Here is a 24,155-nt window from a genome sequence, read left to right on the forward strand (position 1 = left end):
CTTAGTCTTTAGTATGCTTTTGTGGCGGAGGCTTGACTTGGAAAATATTAAATATATTTAATCCATTTTTATATTGATTAATTTTTTGCTAAGGAAAGGACTAAAGGAATTAGTAAACTGGCCAGTATTTGGTTTTGTTTAGAACATTTAAATCACAAACATAGCAGTTTTTGGTTCATAGCTGTCTCTTTTGTAGTCATACCATTTTTTTGTGTGTGTGAACATAGTTGTACAGGTTCAAATTGGTGATGAGTAGTGTTGCCATGATCTATTTCTGTGTAACAAGCTACACCAAACTTATTGGTATAAAACAACACTTTTATTTTGCTTACAATTTTACAAATCAGGAATTTCAGAAGGGCTCAGCTGGGTGGTTTGTGTCTGATACACATGGCATAAGTTGGAGTGGCTCAGGATAGAGGATCCACTTCCAACATGGCTTCTTCACTCAGATGTTTGGTACCACCATGTTCTTTCACTTTTCCCTCTCTCTATTTCCATGTGACATTTCATCTTCCAGGGACTCTCAGTGTGGCTTGGGCTTCTCACAGTATGATGATTTCATAGACACACTTCTTACCTGATGGCTCTTTTCCAAGAGGCAAAAAAGGAAAAGCTGCCAGGCCAGTTAAGTATTATGCCCAGAAGTGGTCAAAGCAGTCACACCAACCCATCCCCAGCCAGATACAAGCAGATGAAGAAATAGACTCCACCTCTTGAGATGGGTTGGTGGAAAGATTACATCACAGAAAAGTGTGTGAGTAGGGTTATATTTTTGTGGCCCTCTTTGAAAAATGTAATCTGCCACAGATAGCTTATTAACATAAAGAAATAAGTAGAATTATTTACGTACACATGCTTTGGCTATTTCATCAAAAACTGTAATATTTTTAATTTATTCTTTTAAAAGTATATTTCTAATAATTAAGATCTAAATGTTAAAGTAATTTGTTATAAAATATATTTAATGCAAAATTAATTCATAGGTCCTTTTTTGTCAGCCATGCACATTTTGAAGTTTCTTCCTGAACTTGCTAAGTATTGTCTAAGGGAATGTCGTTATTTATAACCTTTTATTTGTTTATGAATAAAGTATTCATTGAGTGCCTACTATGGATAATATATTGAGTACTTTAAAAAACAAAAAAGATGAATTAGACATGGATTCTGCCTTTGAGGTCCTTCTAGACATTTCAGGAAGATAGCACATATAAATAACGATAAATAAGCTGATGAGAGAGACATCGATAGAAGTGGGGGTAGAAGAGAGTCATTTTTTAAAAGCTTTCTGAAAAAGCTTTATGGAAAATGTTGCTGGATGTTGAGAGATGGGTAGAATGAGGAGGTGGAGGTGGTGATGAGGAATAATACTTAACAGGAATAGTGGGCAAAATGTCATGAATACGGAGTAACCATGCCGGTTACACTGTGACCATTTCAGTTTGTATTTTAGCAAAGAAGTTCTTAAGATTTGATGGGCACAGAATTCATCCTGAAGACCTTGTAAGGAGCTTGTTCAGGGTATGTGGTAGAGGAGTATCAGGAAAGAAGAATGAAAGAGTGGATAGGTGGGCATAATATTGTGATGGTTCCTGAATTCCAGGCTATGCATCTTTTCTTTATATTAGTAGAAAGTGAAGAATGATTGAAGTGTGTTAATCGTGGTAATGATCTGATTGAAGTCAAACTTTAGAAAATTAATCTGCTACCAGTGTGTATAGCAGTTGGGGGAAAACAAGGTTGAAATTGGAGAGTTTTATATTGAGGTTACTGTGTTCATTCAGGGAAGAGGATATCAGAACCTGTTCCTTGATAAGGGCAGTGAGGATAGAAGGAGCGGATGGATTCAAGCAAGAAAAAAATCTGTAAACTAATTAGAAACAAGGGTGGTGAAGCAACGACAGAAGTCTAATTATGGCTGAAAGGTTACCGTTGAAGCAGGCAATAGGGAGATTCCAAAATCGAGACACCAGGGCATGATACTCAGTTGAGGCAACTGAATATGAACTGGTGTGGTACCTGCATTTCGTTTGTATACTGAGGGGGATACCCTATTGGGGTTGTCCAGCCAGCCACTGAGAAGAGAATCAAGTCTGGAGATCAGGAGAAAGGATAGGACTGGAAATATGGATTTGAGGGTTATTGGCAGTGTGGTAGGTGTTCCAACTCTAGTGTGGATGAGTTTACCAAGAGAAAGAATATAAAGAGAGCAAAAAAAAATAGAGAAGACAAACCTCAAGAAATAGGTACATTCAGGAAACAGGGGGATAATTATAAATCAGCGAAATTGTATAATGTGCTCAGAGTCCTGAGCTATGCTACTTACCTTCTGCAGAGAAGACATTTTAGCAGGTAGTGATCAGCAGGGTTAAAGATTACAGAGGGAGATGGAGACTAAAGACAAGCCATGGAAAGTGTTGGTGACTTTTAAGAATGCAGTTCTGTCACATAGTGAAAACAGCAGGGCTTAAGGAATGAGTCAGTGATCAGAAACTGGCAACATTTATAATGCAGTGTTAGTTTGCTAGGAAAATTCATACTTCCAATGGACCTTTTAACTGCTATTGAAGAGCTGGGAGAAAACCAAGAAAATATTGCTCATTTAACTAAAAGCAATTTCTTTGCGATCTGTCACACGTGTAATTTAAAGCAACAATGGAAGTCTTCCATTCTTCTTTTGTTCATTACTGTAACTGCCTCTACCAGAGGCAAAGTTCTCATAGGGATGTTACCTTAATCCAAAGGATTTTATTTTTATTGAGCTCATCTTAGTACATAGAAAAGCTCCTTCAAAACCCAGCTTTGTGTCAAAAAAAATGAAACATAACAGCAACCACATTTTATTGCTATTATAGATAGATTTTCTAAGAAGAAAATTGGTTGGGACAAAATTTTGCAACCATTTTATACTTATGATAAACCATCATAAACTAGTATCACCAGCTAACCAAATACAATTTTTCTCAAGGGCATAACTCCTACTTCAGCACCATTAACTGTCAACAATGGGATATGATATAATGCAGCTATTTTCAACATCTTGTTTCTTGTTATTATTGTTGTGTAGTACATCAGGCTTAATCTGTACCTGACTTTCTGTGGGGCTGCCATAGCAGTTAGTGTGTAGCAGAGCACTGGGCTAGTGCTTTGCAAATTATACAAATTTAATTCTTGTGGCAGTCTTGCAGAGTTGATATTGTTATTCCCATTGGACAATGAGAGAAGGAAGAATGAAAGAAGTGAAGTTACTTACCAAAGATGATGCAGCTCTTAATTTTCTGGATCCTAACCTGGTTTTCTGACTCCAAAGCTTGTGCTCTTGTGTTCTGTGACTGATGATCACTCCACTCCTGTTTCTTGAACTGTCTGTACATTATGGTGCTCCAGGAGCATGGATGCTGCACTATTGATGCTGAACTATCAGGATTTTTTTTATGATTAGAGACAATATTCTCTATTTGACCGATGGATTCGTTTGGGTTGAGACATCCCTCTCCCCCCCAATCCTTAATGAAAATTTCTTTAAGATAATGAAGAAGTTGTCTTTTCAGCTTTAAGGGGATGTAGAAAAGCAAACTGGAAAAAAAAATTAAAAATCACTTGAAGGAAAAGGAAAATTTGGAACTGTAGTTTCAAATGCCAGGTAGCACTGGATACAGTAGGTTGAGTGTGGCCAGAAGTTTTTGTGAAAAAGACTTCATCCATAGGCAGGGCAGGTTCTACTCCTGTTGCTGCATGCATATCTTGTTCCATTCCACTTTGGTAGGGAAATGGATTGATGACAGTTTCTTAATACTGGGAGAGGACACAGAACAGGAGGACAGGAGTGCCAAATACGGTGAGACCTTCATCACCAGCCCAAATCTCTCTTTCTCTGCACAAGGCAGTGAGCATTTCATTTACACAGGGGCTAACACACCTCTATCTTCAACCCTTGACAATGTAACATTATCCCTAGGTCTATAAAGCATCAAGAGTTTTAACAGTCAACCTCGTCTGTTTGCCTGACCAAGATCAATCTAAATTATCACACAACGGAATTGTGTGATATATTGTAAATTAAGAAAATTTACAAATTAGAGCTAGCACTGAACTATCTGAGTCAGTGGAGTAAAGTTATATATAATCTATAGCAGTGGGCAATCTCAAGATAATTTGTAACATCACTCTAAAAAAATTAATTTGTCTCTGTCATTTTACTTGCCTTAGGCTACCATTAAAATGATCTACCTTTTCTCTGGCATATACATAACGAACCACAAAAAAGAATTAAGATTTATTGCTATTCAGTCTACTTTAGGAAATAACAGCTTGGAATATAAAAATTTTTGTAAATAAACTACACTCAAGTAGTCAGTCCATAGTTAGCCATGAGGAATTTCTTCTGGTTTATGGTAGCTCTACCAGTTTTATTTTATTGCTACTATGTTATATTTGACATGGCTCATCTGTCACTTTATAAATTTCAACTTTAAATAATCTGCTATTATTAATTTTCAGACAATAACTGTTTACATTCAAAACCAAAAGACTACATGTTATTTACTCTTAGCAGTTTCAGTATATGGAAATTCGAATATCTCACAAAGCATCCCAGCCATGGCCTTGTGCCAGCATGTTTATTGATTGAATGTTGAATGACCGTGAACAGAATTTCTCTGAATTAACTACTGTAATCAAAGTACAAAAGCAAGATAACTATTATTTGTAGGAACTCAAATCTGAAAAAGAAAAAAAAAATCACAGAGTCAATAGAAAGTGTACAAAGCTGGAATGACTCCATTAACTTAATTTTTCCTAATGTAACAACAATATATTCAGGGACTAAATATCAATACTAGGACTGACATTGGACCAATATGCCTTTAAGATGATCACAGTAACATTACTTTGTCAGTCATTCAAACTATGCTTTATTAACAAGATGATTTCTCAAGAAGACAGATTGAGTCTTTACAAAAAATAAAAGTAGCAAAAATCTGTATGATAGTTTAAATTTGTTTTTTGCTTTAATTTGCTTCGTAGTTGATCTGATAAAAAGTGAACATATATATCTTAATATTTAAAGTAAAACATTTACAATTATTTCTCAGAAATGGTACATATTTGCCATTTTTGGTAGCATCTTTGTTTCACATAAACAAAAGTTTCTTTCTAACCAAAGTGGTATTGAAAGCTTGTGAAATTCATTTAAAAGTCAACTAAAAATTATATAAAGCACTGCATTTACCCTTCTGAAAGCAAAATGTTCATAAAGTAACATTCATTTCCATTAGAGGAGATATTTTAATTAAACTACTGAGAGGTTTTACATTATATATTTAATCTATATGAGTCATGTGCATATACACAGATGTATAACTGCACTACCAGAACATAATTTTCAGGATTTTAACAGGCATTATCTAGATCTTTATATGTTCTATAGATTCAATAAGAAAAAAACCCAAATAGCTGCAGTTTTAAAGGTGATGTTAGAAGTATTTCCCCCACTCATCTTTAACTGCTGTATTCTGTTGTGCACTAATCTCAATGCCTCCCTTTTTATAAGTAAAGCAATGCTTCTCTACTTGTGCATGTCTCATGAACTCCGGTTTAAGGGTGGATGTGTTACTCAAACAAGTTTATGAATTCTTGCATATAGTCGGTAGCGTTCTAGCATTACCTCCGAAATGCTGTGTTCCCCCAGGTGTCTGCCCTTAGTGCTCTTGCTTTCTTCTCCTTCCCTCTGTGAGCACTGTGTTCCCATGGGTGCAGTTGGGTAACTCCTGAATCTCTAAGTTCTGCTTCACACCCTCGCCTGAACTCTCACACAGAATTTTCAACCATATGCAAGATATCTTCTGTGGCATTCAATAGGAATCTCAGATTCAGTAATACAAAACTGAATACATCATTTCCCAAATCTGCTCCTTGTACTGTGATCCCAAGACTGTTAATGGCATTACCATCTTTCCAGGCAGGTGAGAAATAATGGTCATCTCTCTACCTTGTTCTTTTCTCAGCTCCAATATCCAATCAGTTGCTGAGTTGTGTCTAATCTACATCTGCATTTTCTGCAGTTTCATTTTTTCATTTAATCAATTGACAAACATTTTTTGAGCTTCTTTCTACTTTTATATCATGTCTTTGGAATATGAGGCAGTACCTGCTTCAAGAAGCTCACACCTAGTAAGAGAGAAAGAACTAAATAGATCATCACTGCCCAGTGTGATAATTACTAGTTTGAATTAGTCACAAGCTGCTGAAACTGAGAAGAGGTCATGGAAGCCTTCCAGAAGGAGGTGGCATGTAGGCACTGTCTGGAACGATGAAGAGGAGTTATCTAGGTAAAGAGCAAGAGAAAGCCTTCTGGGAGGCAGAAACAACAGTATGTACAAATGTCCAGAGCTGTGAGGGATCAGAGTGTGCTGTGAGAGATCTGAGTGTTTTCAAGGAGGCATAAGAGTGATTCAGGCTACAAGCTGATGAGTGCTGAGAAATGAAACAAAACGGAGGAACATTTATGAAGGGCCTGGATGCCAAACTAGGGAAGTTGGATTTCAATCTCAAAGTATTTTTCTTTCTTCTTTTCCTATGCATGGCCATATCTTTTGTCAGCAACATTGCAAAAAAGTCCTGACTATTCTCTTGCTGACCACTCTCTTGCCATTTTTTTTTTCCTTCAGATTGCAGTCAGAGGTCATTTCCCCAGTGAGAACCTGTCTCTCTTCCTGATCCTTCAATGGCTCGAATTACTCACTAGATTGCTCTCAGTTCCTACAACCTCTTCTCCACTTCTGCCAAACACATTGCATGGGTCAAGCTTATGACAACTGTCCTCTTCGGTGAATTATAGCCTTTTAAGGCCTGATTCTATGTCTCACACAGCTTGGTACATTTATGAAATAGAACACCTTGCTGTGTGCTTTGCATGTAGTAGGCCTGTGCATATCTGTTGTGTTGAGTAAAAGGAATCTTACCACATTTCTTTATGTTTCAGGGCCTTTTATGCCCATTGATGTAAAGTTGCTGTAATAATCACTAGTTTTCTTGTTGCCCTCAGCAAGTGTTCCTTACAGCCCAGTGGCTTGTAACATGCCCTGCTGCTACAAATCAGAACAATTCCCAAACAGAGTGGCATGGCTGTGTACAAACCTTCATGTGCAGTGGTGTTTTTTTGTTTTTTTGTTTTTTTTTTTTCCTGCAGAAAATGAAAGACCTCACTTTTCCCTAGAGTAAAAGCAGGCATAGAAAGCGTGGATGTGGGTCCCTTAACAAACATTACAATTTCTAGAGTTCTTTCCTCATTTCACTGATCGGTATAGTGAAAAGGGCTTCAAATTAAGAGCCAGTAATAGGTTTTGAAGTCCCATCTCTAGCTAACTGAGTGACTCTGGGTAGCATTTCTGGGCCTCAGTTTTCCCACCCGTGGAACTGGGAATTAGAGTTAATTTCTAATCTCCTTATAAACATTATTCTTTCAGCAGTATTTCCACATCAGCCTACCAATCTGGCATCTCAGTTTCAAACAACCCAAACCCATTCTCAGTTTTGTTTTTTGTTTTGTTTTGTTTTGTTTTTTTTAATCCTTACTAATTTTAGCAGACAAGATGTCATTAGAAGAATATTGGCTAGCTTACAGAAAAATTGCAATGAAAACTAGGCTTGGGAATTTCACAGCTAGCAACACAGCACACCCCTATGCCACTCCACAGGAACAACGCAGGGAGGATGGCATTTGGTGTTTCTGGACACTTTCTGGCACTCATGTCTCTGCCAGTAATCTCTGCTTCTGTGTCTTCACATTACTCCCTCCATGTTCATGGTCCTAGATGTGGGCATCTGATTGGCTGGGCCCAGGACAGGTGCTTCCACCTAACTGCTGGGAGTGGAGAAAAGGAATATCTGGATCATTTTCCTGGAGGAGTAGGCAATAGAAGAAGACATTTATTTTCACGGACACATGGACAGTCATGCAGCCATCATTAAGACTGGTGTTGCCAATTGTGCCATGCCCACACCTGTAATGATCTCAGTGAGGTAAACCCTGCTTCACCATGTGCACATTTAAAACTTCAAGCACATGCTAGATCTGTTTCTTCTTGAGAAGTCAGTTTTTCTCGGATTTAGACCACTTTTTCCATTACCTTTTATTATGCTTTATTTTGTCTTCAACAACACAATTTTCTGGATTTTCTGGTGTAAAGTAAGAACTGCAGTTATAGCTCTGACCACTCAAAGTGTCATTTTAGGGTGAGGAGACAGGCAGAGTGGGGCGGCTCACTCATCTGGCTCATCATTCACTTGCAGACATGTAGCAATAGTTTGGAATCAGGAATTCTCTCTGGCCATAAACAAAACAGATATTATATATGAAAAACACAGTTGAGAAAAATAATTGTAAGGGCAATCTACCTATCTAAGCCTCCACATAATCTAAGTTCTCATCATTGGAATAAATTAGGTGTCTAGAAGATTACATATAAGACCAAGTCACCTTAGTCTCATGCAAAATAATATTCACCAGATTGCCAGCAACTTGAACTCTGTTTCTGCCTTTTTGGGGGCAACCTAATGTGTGAATATTGTTCGTTATGATACTTAGAGTGTCCTGTACTAGTCCCTATGTTAGAAATGTGTTGCAAAAATTAAATCAGAGGAAAAGTTAGTCTCTCTTTAAAAATATGAAGTTTCCTCTCATATGAGAGCTGTGTGAGTTAGCCTGTTGTCTTCTTCATGTGGCACCGGATGTGGTGCTAGTCACAGCGACTATCTTGGTCTTTGTAGTTGTTACTTTTATTTATCTTCTTTCATTTCTGGTTGTTTATTTTCCAAGCCTCTCCCCTTTTATTTTGAAAGCAGACACAAAGAGGGAAGGGAAGTCGAGGGAGATGTTTAGATAGAGGGCGGAAGCCAAATAGCCACCCAGATGAACAGAGGTAACCCCAGCAGAGGAATGGCTGCATTCACCACAGCAGCGGGATTGGCAGTGGGTATCAGACACCTTGTCATCCCAAATCCTCTCTTAACCAATGGCAGTCTAGTCTGTCTCGGTGGCTGCCTGCCTAGTTGGTCTAAATGTGGTTTAAAACAACATCATCAATATTAAAGCCTTTCACACCTCTCCACTCATGTATTTATATGAACTGTTTTATCTCCAACATAAAAATAACATGTGGGACATCAACTACTGGAAAGAAAACAAGAAAACAACGAGACATCGGTCAGTAATGTCATCCATCCACCTTGGATTATTGTGAATAGTGTGAGCTGTTAACTATCCAAATTATATTCAAATATTTCATCACCTGCTTAATCAAGCTGCAAAATAAGGAGTTAGACCACTTCAACTCCAGTGATTTGATTATGTGATAAAGAGACTGGTGCATAAACATCAATCCTGGGAAATTAATTCATGAAAATTAGCTGGAGATACCCCCAGAGGCCTGTTTTGTATCTATTTTTGCATAAAATGTTGAACTGACTACTTACTGAGGGTGTCTTGGGGGGACTAGAATGATTATGCATGATTCTGTAGTTATCTAGAGAGAAGCATGAAGAGGCTATGAAGTGACCTGAAAATGCATTCTGATTAAAGCTAAGTCTTGAACAGGAAAATTGCTTTGAAATGATTAAAGTTAAAATTGTTGGTAATGAAGGAAAACACTTGTCCTAGAATGAGGCCTTTGAAAGAGAGAGTCTCATTTTGAATGTCTTCCAAACCATAGGGTCTTGCTTTTAAATTGCAAAATATTACATTGTATAAACCTATCACATTATCTCACCTTTGAAATTAATGAAAGATTAGGAGAATGTTCTAGATAAAAATCTGGAAAGGGATGTCATAAGTGAAGATGTGTCCTTAGGGGAGTGAAGTCAGCAGTATCCTTTACAGCTAACTTAGATGAATCTGCTCAGTGGAGCCTTTTCAAGGCTTGGCCACAACCTCTACTCTCAGGGTACTTGGCTCCTTTGTATGTCTAGCATGCCAGGTTGTAGTTCAAAACTTTGTTTAAACATCTGTCTTTCCCACCAGATCATGAGGTCCTAAGTGACAGGGATCATGTTTATTACCTTCTGTATATTTCCAGCATCTAGTAGGGTGCCAATCCCACCTAGGATTGAGCCTATATCTCTGATTACATTTATTATCTTTGGTACATATTCACCTTTGCTTATATTTAAAGATGTTAATATCGCATCTGAAACTAGGAAACTTATACTACAGAATTCAGACTTTTCAGCTGTTGGAAAGGTGATATCAGTATCTATAAACAGCATATTTAAACTATGTCTATGCCACATATGTAACATAATACCCCCAGCAGAGACTGAGGCGGCTTCTAGAATCAAGCACATTAATATTTCTGCAGCCAGAAGTATGAATTGGCATACTCTATGGGATAAATAGACTATAATTTTATAGCAGCTCAAGTCAGGTCAGATTTTGCTACCAGAAGGTTACAAAAAACTTCATATTTTTGGAACTCTTTTGATTTTAGAATTGCTAGTAAGGTCTGTGGACCTGTATTATATCTTCAGGAAGGAAAGAGTTCTTTTCTACAGGAAATATTCCTAGGTGCAAGGGCCATTACTCTTCTGAGTTCAAGGAGGAGGAAGAAAATGATGCTGGGTCTTTCTGCACAGTGACATGCTTCCAGAACTATCACTACTGCTAGGGTCTCGCAGGATGGTGATACCAGAGGGGGCAATCTCAGTAGCTCATTTCCCACAAAGAAAGGTCACCCATTGTGCCACCCCTGACTCTGTGCCTTTTACTTTATCTGCTGCTACTTCCTCCCTGTACTAACCTATCTATCCATTTTTTCCAGAGCCTCCCTTCTCCACTCCTCCATTGCTTTCTATCTGTATTTTTTTTTCTTTTATCCTTTTTGGCTCACCAAAGCTTAGAGCTTAGGAGTTTTGAGGCTCTTCTTGTTTGCCTTCAGCATAATTCTTTGGCACATGATATTCACATACCTCATTCACCTAAACAACCAAAGCTTTGCTCTTATCAGGTTGTCTTTGAGTGCATATCAGTCAGTGCTTATGTGGAATGGAAGCATTCTGTGTGCATGCCTTTGTTTATTAGGAGTTGTGTTTATCTGTTCTGTATGCTGTGTAGATAAGCATCGTGGGAATGTGTGAGTGGATAATAGGCTAATACTGTTCTCTGTATGAACCTAGTCTCCTGTATCCAAAAATGTTGGTGAAAAAATTCAAGTATGGATATGTTAATCCATGTTTAAAAATAAAGTAGGTAGCATGATTGATATGCTTTAGTCTTTTTAAAAAGTATCTTTTTGATCATTTTTAACAGTGCAGTTGCTCATTTTTCTATGTGACATTTGGTCTTGCATGCCTTTATTTCTAATTCTGTTTGATTTACTTAAACCATGCATCTGCTTTGCTAGTATCCACAAGAAATCTCAATGTTATGCTATTAAAGGAATCATTTTGTTGTTCTCACTTTTTCTTAGTCTCTTAGATTGCTTTTAAAGTTGTGCCTTTATTATGGTTGTTATTGTTCATGTGTAATGTTGACATGAGCAAAAACTGGTGACCAGAGAGGTGGGATCAGGAAAGCAGTGTCTCTGTACAGTGAGGACATCCGCCTGCACTTGTGGCATCATGTTGAATGCATGACATCACAGTAGAAGCTGCAAGTGAAGTCCTGTGCTTCTTGTTAGTGACCTTGCTCTCTCTTTGACACTCACAGCCCTGGTCTCAGCAGTGACTATAAGGGCAAAATCCAGAAAGAATTGGGGCATGTTGTCAGTGCAGTACCAGGAAGTGTACTAGGGAATTCCATATTCTACCTTTTAAAAACACTTTTGAGACTGTCTCACAGTTCTTTGTAGGGATAGATTGCTGTCAGTCTATTGTGGTATATCATCAGTGATTATGGAAGCCCTCCTGTTACTTAATACTGTTTTCTAAAGAACTATGGGTGTTTCCATTAATGTAGGTTAAGGAATTTCCTTGATGCCCAGATAATAAAATACAGCATTTACAAACAAGCTTTCCTCCTTAATTCACGCATTCAGTAAATACTTATTGCTGACAGGTAGTTCCCAATCTTGTTCAAAACACCGTGCTAATTTGTAATATAGAAAAGGTGAGCTAGAACCCTGCCTGTCCCATCAAAGACGTTATAGGGTCTAGAGTAAAAATCAGGGGTTGGTGAACAATGGCCCTCAGGCCAAATACAGCTTGTTGCCTGTTTTTGTAAATCAAGTTTCATTGGAACAAATGTTATATTCACTTACATATTGTCCATGCCTGTTTTGTGCTGCAGGTACAGAGTTGAGTAGTTTCAACAGAGATCATATGGCCTGTAAGCCTAAACTATTTACTCTCTGACCCTTTAGAGAAAATGTTTGCTGACCCTTGCTATAGTGATGGAAACATAAATTATTACATAACATCACAGAAGAAGCAGTACCTTATAGATGGGAGGAGCATGAATTTTGAATCATGCCTATTTCAGATCTTGCTTCTATCATTTACTAGCCTTACAGCCATCAGCATGTTACTTAGTAATTCTGAGCTTTTTTTTTTTTTTTTTTTTTTTTGCAAAATGCAATTAGTAATATCTATACTGCAGGTTTAACTTTAGTAGTAAGAGAGGTTATATATGTAAGGCCCTCAGAGTATAGCAATAGTCAATAAATGTTCACTTGTCAAAATAATGGGATGACACATAAGGAGGATGACTGTATATCCTAGAGCCACCTTGGTTTACACCTACTGTCCCAGTTTAATTATTAATAACCCCCTTCACTCTTAAATGTCCTAATTTGGGTAATAAATTGCATGGTCACACTATGCTTAGGGAATTTCTTAAAGCTTCATTTGTGATTATCTTATTTTGGTGAGGTACTAAATTTGTTTTAAAACTGTAAGTTTTATTTAAAACCTATTTTAAAGCTGTAAGTACTATGATAAGAAAGTAAATTACTTTGTATTGGTCATTGCTGACCTAGCCACATGAATGTTTTGGTTCTTATATTATTAAATTTTGTTCCTTTAAGCAAGAAACATTTATTAACCCAATAATAATGTTTTCAAAATCTCATTAAGAAGACTTAGAAATAACAAAACCAGTGAGAAGAAAATTGTTTTTCGGATGTGACAACCTGGTAGTAAGAAGCCCAGGAGGAGTGGGTTCTGCCTTTGATGAAATACGGGTGCATTTAGGGAGAGAAAAACTGGGAGAACTGAGCCTGTTTTTTTGAGCCTAATAAAGGATGTAGCCACTACTGTGCTCATTTTGTTCATTTGAATTAAGTTGGGGCCCGAACCATTGGTTTTCCCTTTAAACAAGGACCTGAAGGTAGGGATCACTGGCAGATAAGTTATGGTCCAAAAGGGATCACCACTTTTAATGATACCTCACTAGCCTTATACTCACCACTAGCCTTATACATGCTGAGAGAAAACACTGGATGATAGCTTTATAATCCTCTGGATCCAAAGGTGGGAGGTCAAGAAGATAAGAGATGTGCTACTTTATAAAAAAATATATTTAACTCAAATATATTGATCTTCATATTGGGAAGAACTGGATATTGGGGAGACACTACACCAGGCTTCGATTCCTTGGTCAGGAACAAATGGATATGAATTGGAGTGGCTGGGATGGAAGAGTCGGGACTGAATTGGGTCTTGCAAGAGGGATCCAGGGATCTAAGGAAGAGGATTACAAACTGAAAGGACAATCAGAAGCAGGCAGATAGATATGGTATGTCCTGTTGTGGGTGCTCTGGAGAGGCCCTGAGAGTAGAGTACTTGTACTGAGAAATCATGAAGATGAGTTTGGAAGGATGTGACTGTGAAGGACCTTTGATGTCAGATTGGAGAGCTGACATTTCTTTAAGCATTAAGAAATCAGTACTTATGTTAGAACAACATTTCAAATTTTGGATATTGTTTCAGTTTGTTTTGACTTTCGAACATAATTATAGGTAATTTAATATTGTAGAATAAATATCATCTGACTGCTGCTTTGTTTATTTGGAAATTTCTCTCTCTTCTTACACTGCTAAGTAAATTCATCAAAATATTTTATTTGCTAAAAGTGCAGATTGTTTTTCCTGCATACAAAATGTTTTAATCAAATGGATTTAAAAGTTTTGTGCTTCACCTCATTCCTCACACCTCACATTGATCATCTTCTGACCCTGGCTCTAGTTCTGACATGGTTTGGCTGTGTCCCCACCCAAATCATATCTTGAATTATAGTTCTCATAATCCCCATGTGTCATGGGAGGGACCTGGTGGGAGGTATTTGAATCATGGAGGTGGTTTCCCTCATGCTGTTCTCATGATAGTGACTGAGTTCTCATGAGATCTGGTGGTTTTATAAGGGGCTTTCCCCCTTTTGCTTGACATTTCTCCTTGCTGTCACCATGTGAAGAAGGACATGCTTGCTTCCCCTTCTGCCATGATTGTAAGTTTCCTGAGGCCTCTCCAGTCATGCTGAACTGTGATTCAATTAAACCTCTATCCTTTATAAATTACACAGTCTCAAGTAGGTCTTTATTTGCGGCATGAGAATGGACTAATACAGTAAGTTGATACTGGGAGTGGGTTTCTGCTTAAAGATACCCCAAAAAGTAGACGCAACTTTGGAACTAGGTAACAGGCAGAGGTTGGAACAGTTTGGAGGGCTCAGAAAAAGACAGAAAAGTGTGAGAAAGTTTAGAACTTCATAGAGACTTGGAGGGCTCAGAAGACAGGAAGATATGGGAAAGTTTGGAACTTCCTAAAGACTTGTTTAATAGCTTTGAGCAAAATACTGTTAGTGACATGGACAATAAAATCTAGGCTGAGGTGGTCTCAGATGGAGATGAGGAACTTGTTGGGAACTGGAGCAAAGATGACTTTTGTTATGCTTTAGCAAAGAGACTGGTGGCATTTTACCCCTGTCCTAGAGATCTGTGGAACTTTAAACTTGAGAGAGATGATTTAGGGTATCTGCTGGAAGAAATTTCTAAGCAGCAAAGCATACAAGAGGTGACAGAGTATAAAGTTTGGAACACTTGCAGCCTGAAGATGTGGTGGAAAAGAAAAACTCATTTTCTTGGGAGAAATTCAACCCAGCTGCAGAAATTTGCATAAGTAATAAGAAGCCCAATGTTAATTGCCAAAACAATTAAGAAAATGTCTCCAGGGCATGTCAGAGACCATCATGGCAGTCCCTCCTATCACAGGCCTGGAGGCCTAGGAGGGAAAAATGGTTTCATGGGTTGGGCCCAGTGCCCACCTGCTCTAAGCAGCCTCAGGACATGGTGCCCTGAGTCCCAGCTGTTTTGGCTTCAGCTGTGCCTAAAAGGGGCCAAGGCACAGCATTGCTTCGGAGGGAGCCCCAAGCCTTGGCAGCTACCATGTGGTTGGGCTTGCAGGTGCATAGAAGTCAAGAACTGAGGTTTGGAAACCTCCATCTAGACTTCAGAGGATATATGGAAATACCTGGATGTCCAGGAAGAAGTCTGCTGCAGATGGGGAGCTCTCATGAAGAACCTCTGCTAGGGCAGTGTGGAAGGGAAATGTGGGGTTGGAGCCCTCACAGAGTCCCCACTGGTGCACTGCCTAATGGAACTGTGAGAAGAGGGCCACCGTCCTCCAGACCCCAAAATGGTAGATCCACTGATAGCTTGCATTGTGCACCTGGAAAAGCTGCAGACAGTCAATACCACCCCATGAAAGCAGCCAGAAGGGGAGGTGTTCCCTGCAAAGCCACAGGGACAGAGCTGCCCAAGGCCATTGGAGCTCACCTCTTGCATCAGCGTGACCTGGATATGAGACATGGAGTCAAAGGAGAATCATTTTGGAACTTTAAGGTTTAATGACTACCCTACTGGATTTCAGTCTTGCATGGGGCCTGTAGTCCCTTTGTATTCACCAATTTTTCCCATTGGAATGAGTGTGTTTACCCAATGCCCGTACCCTCATTGTATCTAGGGTGTAACTAACTTGCTTATGATTTTACAGGCTCTTGGCAAAAGGGACTTGCCTTGTCTCAGATGAGACTTTGGGCTTAGACTTTTGGGTTAATGGTGGAATGAGTTATGACTTTGGGGGACTGTTGCAAAGACATGATTGTGTCTTGAAATGAGAGGACATGAGATTTGGGAGGGGCTGGGTGTGGAATGATATGGTTTGGCTGTGTCCCCACTTAAATCTCATCTTGAATTGTAATTCCCACAATCCCCACATGTCATGGAAGGGACCTGGTAGGAGGTAATTGAATCATGGGGTCAGTTACCCTCATGTTGTTGTTGTGATCGTGAGTGAGTCTCATGATATCTGATGGTTTTATAAAGGGCTTTTCCCCCTTTTGCTCAGCACTTCTGCTTGCTGCCATCATGTGAAGAAGGACATGTTTGCTTCCCCTTCTGCTATGATTGTAAGTTTCCTCACAGTAACTGTGAGTCAATAAAACCTCTTCCCTTTATAAATTACCCAGTCTTGGGTATGTCTTTATTAGTTATTAGCAGCTTGAGAATAGACCAATACAAGTTCTGAACATCTTTCTTTTTTTTAAGCATGTAAACAGAAATGTATTGCTCACGGTTCTGGAGGTTAGTAAATCCAAGATTAAGGGGCTAGCAAATTCAGTGTCTGGTGAGGGCCCCTCACATAGTAGAAGTGCCTGAACATCTTTTTAAAAATGTCTTTCCTCCCACTACTGGTCTTGTTCTTCCTTATTTTCTTTCCTGTGTTTTTTCCTCTATCAAGGCTCTTTTGCATTTGCTTGTCCTTATCATGTCCTTGCAAGCCTTTCCCTCAAGAGAGGGTGAAACTACCTGAAGCCAAGAAATGAAAGAGTGTTCTGTAGACTATAGGTTTGTGGAAAGGGAGGGGAGGGAACACCTGTCCCCCTGGCATCTGAAGGAAAGGCTGGGCTCATGAAGACTGTGTCTACCAGATGCCAAAATAACTTCTCAGTGGAGCCAACTCAATCAAAGACAGGCAATTCAGTGCAAATTTAGTCCATGTGGTTCATTGGCATTGTGTGGGTGAAACAACCCATTGACTGATATCCCTGATCACTTTCCAGCCAGTAATTTTGGTGTTTCCTAAAACAGAGATTGCTAAAGTGGGAAGCAGGAATATTCAAGTAGTGAATACAATGATCCATGGGAGGCAAGAAAGAAATATCAGAACTTCTATTTGTATCTAAAATAAGAATCTAAGCCATATTAACATTTGATTTTATGGATTGTTAATAGTATGTATGTAATTTTAACATAAATAATAGGGATGAATCCTCAAATTTTTTGCTGATGCATAATCAAAACAGTTTGGTGACTACTGTTCTAGATTACAAATTCCCAATCTGTGGGCTCAGTGTCCTCCCACTCTACCATAGGGGCAACAGTTATTACAAGAGTTCTATTAAGACATGTAGGGGACTTATCTTCACATTCAGTACATATTACAAATGCAATGATCTGCTCAAGGTTTTCAGGGTTCATTTAATATGCTTTTGCTATTGTGTTTTGAAATTTACTGTAAAAGTAACTTTCTTATACCTGAAAAATGTGAATACATTGAAGGAGACACAGTTACACATGGGACACAAATAAGTAAGGAGAGGGGAGAATCAAGTTCCAACAAGATGTTAGGTTAGTTGTTCAAAGTATTTAACTTATTGGAAGAGTTATATATACTTAATCATCTCTCTTTTTCTTTAAAGCAAAAATTGTTTTGCTTTTCTCTCAACATATTTCTTTGTTCCCCTATTTTGAGGAGTAAGTATTAGGACATTTCATGGACCTGACTTCTAGCAGTGTTTTTTTTGTTTGTTTTTTTGTTTGTTTGTTTGTTTTTGAGACAGAATCTCCCTCTGTCACTGAAGCTGGAGTGCAGTGGCATGATCTCGGCTCACTGCAACCTCTGACTCCAGGGTTCAAGCGATTCTTCTGCCTCGGCCTCGCGGGTAGCTGGGATTACAGGCAGGTGCCACTGCATCTGTCTAATGTTTGTATTTTTAATAGAGATGGGGTTTTGCCATGTTGACCAGGCTGGTCTCGAACTCCTGACCTGAGGTGATCTGCCCACCTCGGCCTCCCACAGTGCTGGGATAATAGGCGTGAGCCACTGCACCCGGCTGCACAGTGTTATTTTAATTCATGTGTATATTAGCTTGCTAGGGCTCTCATAACAAAATACCACAGACTGTGTGGCTTAAACAACATAAATTTATTTTCTGACAATTCTGGAACTAGAAATCCAAGATCAAGGGTTCAGTATGTTTGGTTTTTTCTACAGTCCCCCTCCTTGACTGTTGATGGCCACCTTCTTACTATGTTCTCACATGAACTTCTCTGTGTTCACATGTGCTTCTGGTGTTTCTCTATGTGTCATAATCTCCTCTTCTCATATGATCACTAATCCAGTTGCCTTCTGGCCTCATTTTTACTTAGTCATCCCTTTAAAGTTTCTGTATCCAAATACAGTCACATTCTGAGGTATTACGAGTTAGGACTTCAACATATAAATTTGAGGTAACACAATTTAGCACATAACAATGTACACTTACTTGTGATGAGTCTATTTTTTCAGGAAAGAATGTGGGACCTAGCCATATTGAGAAGCAACTATATTAGGGCAACTATATTCTGATTTGTCAAGGACAGTCCTGATTTATTTTTATTGTCCTGACTTAATTAAACTAGCACCCCCTTGGACTGCCAGAAGTGTTTCATTTGGATGATAAATGATATGGTGATCCTGATAGAAAGCTTCTAGAAACAGAGTTTATGTATTTGAGTCTGGACTCAAAAAAATGCATTGCTGCACCTAGACTACCTCGACTATGAAATAGAGGCAGTAATAGTACTTACCCCATGGGTTATTGTGAGAATTAAATGAGTCAGTATGTGTAAGTCATTCAGAACACTGCCCTGCATAGAGTAAGCACTGAGTGTAACACTGAGTAAGCAAAGAGCAGGGGGATTGTATTTGTCAGGTGTGATGGTGAATTTTATGTGTCAGGTTGGCTGAGCCAGTGTGCCCAGATCTTTGGTCAAACATTATTCTGGATGTTTCTGTGAGGGTGCTTTTGAATGAGATTTACATTTAAATTGATTGACTTTGAATAAAGCAGGTTACTCTCTGTAATGTGGGTAAGCCTCTTCCAATCAGTTGAAGGCCTGAATAGAACAACAGGATGACTTCCCCTGAGTAAGAAGGAACATGCCAGCAGATCGTCTTCAGACCTCACCTGCAACATTGACTCTTCCTGGTTCACAAGCAGTCTGCCTTTGGACTCGAACTGCAACTTTTTCCTGGGTCTCCAGTCGGCTGACCTCCCTTGTCAGATTTTGGACTTGCCAAGCCTCCACAATCACATGTGCTAATTCCTTAAAAATAAATCTATCTCTCTCTCTCTCTCTCTCTCTCTCTCTATATATATATATATATATATATATACACACATATATATATACGTACACACACATCCTGTTGGTTCAGTGTCTCTGGAGAACCTACCTAATACAACCAGTATGCAAGCCAAAACTGTACCTGAAGGATAACTTTTAATTTTTACAAAGTTCATATATTTCTGGATTTTTATCTCCTTCTATATTCACTATACTCTTTGCCTGCCTGTAGATATATCAATTTTTAAAAATGAAGATCCGTGACAAGACACTATGGAGGATGAATAGGCTCTCTCTCTCTCTATTATTCTCAGTATTAAAAAAAGAAACCCTGAATTTTGCATTCCATACCATGTTTTGAAGGAATATTGATGTTATCTGATAGAATCCTCATCATTCATCATTGTGAAGATGAATTTTTTTTTTCAGGAAGCAAGATTAGTAGCTTTAATGAATGTTTAAAATAAAAGAATTCTAAGATTGGTTTTGGTAAAATGAGTGTTAAAAAAATTGAATCACTATGCCCAAAACTGAGTCCAAAGCTAAGCAAGCAAGCAGATATATTGGCAAGAGTTCAGCCAAGTTAGAAGACTGGCAAGTCAGCCTTATGAAAAAAAAGTTAAACATCTTGAAAAGCAAATAAAGGCTTGAGGTACATCTGAGTAGCAGCTATCAAATTTTAAAAAGGGTTATTGTAGAAGAGATGGAGACCAGCTGTTTTCCAACTCTGCTGAGCTCAGATAAGAACAAAACTGGATAAAAACTGCAATATGACAGATCATTTAGATCTAGGGAAGTATTTCCTGGAAGTTAACGTAGTTGGAATGGTTATTTAGGATGTTCTGGAATACATTCAAGGGATTCTTTAAAGCTGATTAGGTTTACCTTTTCAGGATGTGAAACAAAGTGGAAACTACAGATTTAGGTTCCCCAATTGAGTAATCAGCAGAATCACTAGGGTTAGATGGGGTGAGGAGACTTCAAAAAAACACAGACTTCATTTCTATGAAGTGATAGAGGTAGCTTCCAGGATATATTGTTGAAAATAAAAGCAAGGTGCAAAAGAGAATACAGCATGTTACCTTTGGTATAAGTCTAAAAGGGAAAAAGGAACACGTATGTATGCTTATTTGCTTTTTTTCCTCTTCAAAAAGGAAACAGAAACAGCAAACCGGAAACTAATAAAATTAGTTACCTATTGGGGATGGGTGGAAGATGGGAATAGGATTTCTCTTTGTATACTTTTTGTTTTAGTTTCCTATTGCTGATAGAATAAATTCCCATAAATGTAGATCCTTACAACAACACAAATTTACTATTTTACAGTTCTGGAGGTCATAAGTCCAATATGGGTCCCATTGGGCTAAAGTTAAGGTGTCAACTGGGCTGCATTCCTTCTGAAAGTTCTAGAGGATAATTCATCTCCTTCCTTTCTCTAGCTTCAAGAGGCTGCCTGCATTCCTTGGCTCATGGTCCTTTTCTCCAACTTCAAAGCCAGCAGCACCACATTTTCAAATCTCTTTGAATCTGACCCTTCTGCCTCTTGCTTTCACTGTTTAGGACCCTTGTGATTACATTCAGGTCCATAAAATAATAGAGAATATTCTTGTTATCTTAAGGTCAACTTGTTAGCACTCTTAATTCTTCTTTATTCTCTAACATATTCACAGCTTCTGGCAATTAAGATGTGGACATCTTTTGCCAGGACAGTGGCGGAGGAGGCATCATTCTGCCTACCACATCTTTAAAAAATAATCTTAACTTTTGAATGATGTAAATTTTTATATATTCGAAAATAAAATGGAATCAAAAATGGGTAATAAAAGCAAACTCTAAAATTGAATATAAATAGAAACAAATGAGCCTAACTCTATATCAAATGGTAACATAACTATATGGGGGAGAAAATAAAGAATTTATTCCAGGCCAGGCACAGTGGCTCATGCCTGTAATCCCAGCACTTTGGGAGGCCGAGGCCGAGGCAGGCGGATCACTAGGTCAGGAGATCGAGACTGTCCTGGCTAACACAGTGAAACCCCCTCTCTACTAAAAATACAAAATATTAGCTGGGTGTGGTGGCAGGTGCCTGTAGTCACAACTACTCAGGAGGCTGAGGCAGGAGAATGGTGTGAACCTGGGAGGCAGAGCTTGCAGTAAGCCGAGATTGTGCCACTGTACTCCAGCCTACGAGTACACCCTTAAAATGAGATATATTTTAAGGACTAAAATAATTACATAGAAATCTTAATTTGTACTCAGCAAATTTGTTGTTGGTAATGGTTGTAATGTAGTCACCTTGAAACTATTTTGAGTATATTTTAGGGAAGTATAAATGAGTAAATGTGTTAATGTTGTGGGGAGCCAGGATAATCACTGTGGAAGAAGGGAGATAAAATATGGAGTGCAGAAGGTGAGGGAGAACCTTGTGGTATTGGATTTTTTATATGTATTCCCTGAAATGGCATAGAATATTGATACCCTAGGAGCACTGAGCACACCTAGTACCAAATCTTGGTTTCTAAATAGCATTCCTTGCTAAAAGAAACCAAGGCACTTTAAAGAAATGTCTGATCTCAGGTGGAACAGGTATAAGATAAAAGGTAAGCCTGTAACAACTAGTAGTGTCAAAAAGTAAGGTAGTGCTAAAATACAGATGGAGATGTCTCCAAAGGACACATAGAGCTCCCACTGGCCAAACTTAAGACATTTGAGCATCAAACAGATAAATAAAAAGTAGTCACAGATTTTGACTTAAAAAAGGACTTCTTGATATTACAGTAGAGGCAGGGTGAGAGGGAAAGCACTTTTTTTTAGAGAATAATGCCAACTAATAAATGCAAAAGAAAGAATACATTTGGAAAATCATTGTTTTTGTAATCCCTAATGTAATAAGTGATTCAGCAGGGTCATCAACGAATGTTAAAACAATTAGATGAAATATAGCTGGCATATAGGATATTTACATTATTATAAAATATATCACAGAGTTATTCCATTACAGAAGGAAAAAGATTTATTTGTGATGGAGAAATCTAGTCAATATTGCCTTAAGTGATCAAACTTGCTTCATAACAATGAGATGCACCAACATTTTGTGCCTCCTGATTTGATGGAACTTGACTCTAGTCATGAGGGAAAAAAATCAAGCAATTCCAGATATAGGACATTTTACAAGGCAACTTGCCGGGACTCCAGATTAAAAGAAATTAAATGTAAATCGAAGCAAAACAATGAGCATCAAATGCAATCTGTGACCCTTGATTAGACCTTGAGTTTTTAAAATAATGGCTATGAAAGACATCACTAGAACAATCGGAAAATTTTGAATATGGACTCTGTAATAAGTAATATTGTATCTACATTAAATATCTTGTGTATAATAATGCTATTATGTTCATATATGAAATGGTCTTAGTTCTCAGGAGATATATGATAAAGTATTCAGGGATAAATTTAGTATGATGTCAACAACTGTCAAACAGTTTAGAAGAAGTAGCTGTGTACATGTAACATATATGTACACACACATAAAATGAGGAAGAAATGAATGCAGCAAAATGTAAACGCTTACTTTTGATGGAACTGTTTTTTGTGCCACACTTTCAAATTTTTTATAGGTCTGATTTTCAAAATAACAAGTAGAAGAAAAAACCCTTTATTGAGCCCAAGGGCTTCTTGCTACCCTTCGTGCTTATTTAGTTTGTATTTCAAGTTGTTGTTAAAAGATTTTTCTTCTTCTTCTTCTTTGTAAACAATGTGTTTCTGATTATCTTTTTGGAAACCTTCCCTGACATCCAGCTCTGTCTTTGAGTCCCTAGACAATGTGATTTTTTTGAATATGTACGATAGCAAATAGAAGAGATTTCTTGAATTCATGTAATAGCAAATAGAAGAGCTTCAGTGAAAAGAATGTTTTATGTTAATCTCTGTGGAAGTCCAATTTATAGGAAAAACATTTGAAAATGGTAAATAAAGTGGGCGTATAGTATTACTTTATAACTGGCACTCAGTAAATATGTGCTAAATATGAGTGTATTTTGTAAGCTTCTAAATACCATTAAAATATCATGTGATAATAACTATAACAACACTTTTTTTAAAAGCACAGATTTCCAGGCCCTCCTTCAGACCTGTTGAAGGGGAATCTCTGAAGATAAGACCCTGATCTTCCTTTTAAACAAGTTTGCTCTGTTCTTCTGTTTGCTGAAATTGATGTCTTTAAGAAGATATAAGATGTTTAAGGGCTCCCTTCCTGTCTTTGGGCTCAGCCTTAAGTCCTCCCCCTCACCTCTTCCATCCTCGCCAATCTCTGCTCACCTCTGCTAATGGGGATTCTTTACCATCTGCCATGATCTGTATACTTTATTATTTTTCCTCACTACCCATCCCACCTTGTTTGCTTTCTCTTGGTTTTCCACCTCTCTCCATGAGTACTAGATCCGCGTTACTCAGTGTACTCTCCATGGAGACAGCCCACCCAGTCTCACACCTAACTCCTGCTGCTCATCTAGTAGGTGGGACAATGTTTTTTACAAAATATGTATATTTTTTAGGGCTCTGTGATTTTTCCATAAAGAAAGTCTCTCTGGGATACCAGTAACTCTGTGGGAAATTCTGAGAACATACACCAGATTTATGCTTCCTGGGTCTATGCAATCAGGCTCTTGAGGATAATGGTTAAGATGGTGGACTCGTGTCAAACTGCTTGGTTCTAAAGACAGACTAACCACTTGGTAGCTATATGACTTTTGGCAAATTTTTTAACCTCTTTGAGCTTTG

General features: G+C 38.2%; 1 protein-coding gene across 9 annotated transcripts in view; it reads left to right on the forward strand.

The window, feature by feature from the left end:
• LOC105475279 (inner mitochondrial membrane peptidase subunit 2) overlaps positions 1 to 24,155 on the forward strand; it is an 886,283-nt gene that overhangs the window by 861,166 nt on the left and 962 nt on the right. The gene's annotated exons all lie outside the window — the stretch shown is intronic.

Source organism: Macaca nemestrina, chromosome 4 (assembly GCF_043159975.1).
Source record: "Macaca nemestrina isolate mMacNem1 chromosome 4, mMacNem.hap1, whole genome shotgun sequence".
NCBI lineage: Eukaryota > Metazoa > Chordata > Mammalia > Primates > Cercopithecidae > Macaca > Macaca nemestrina.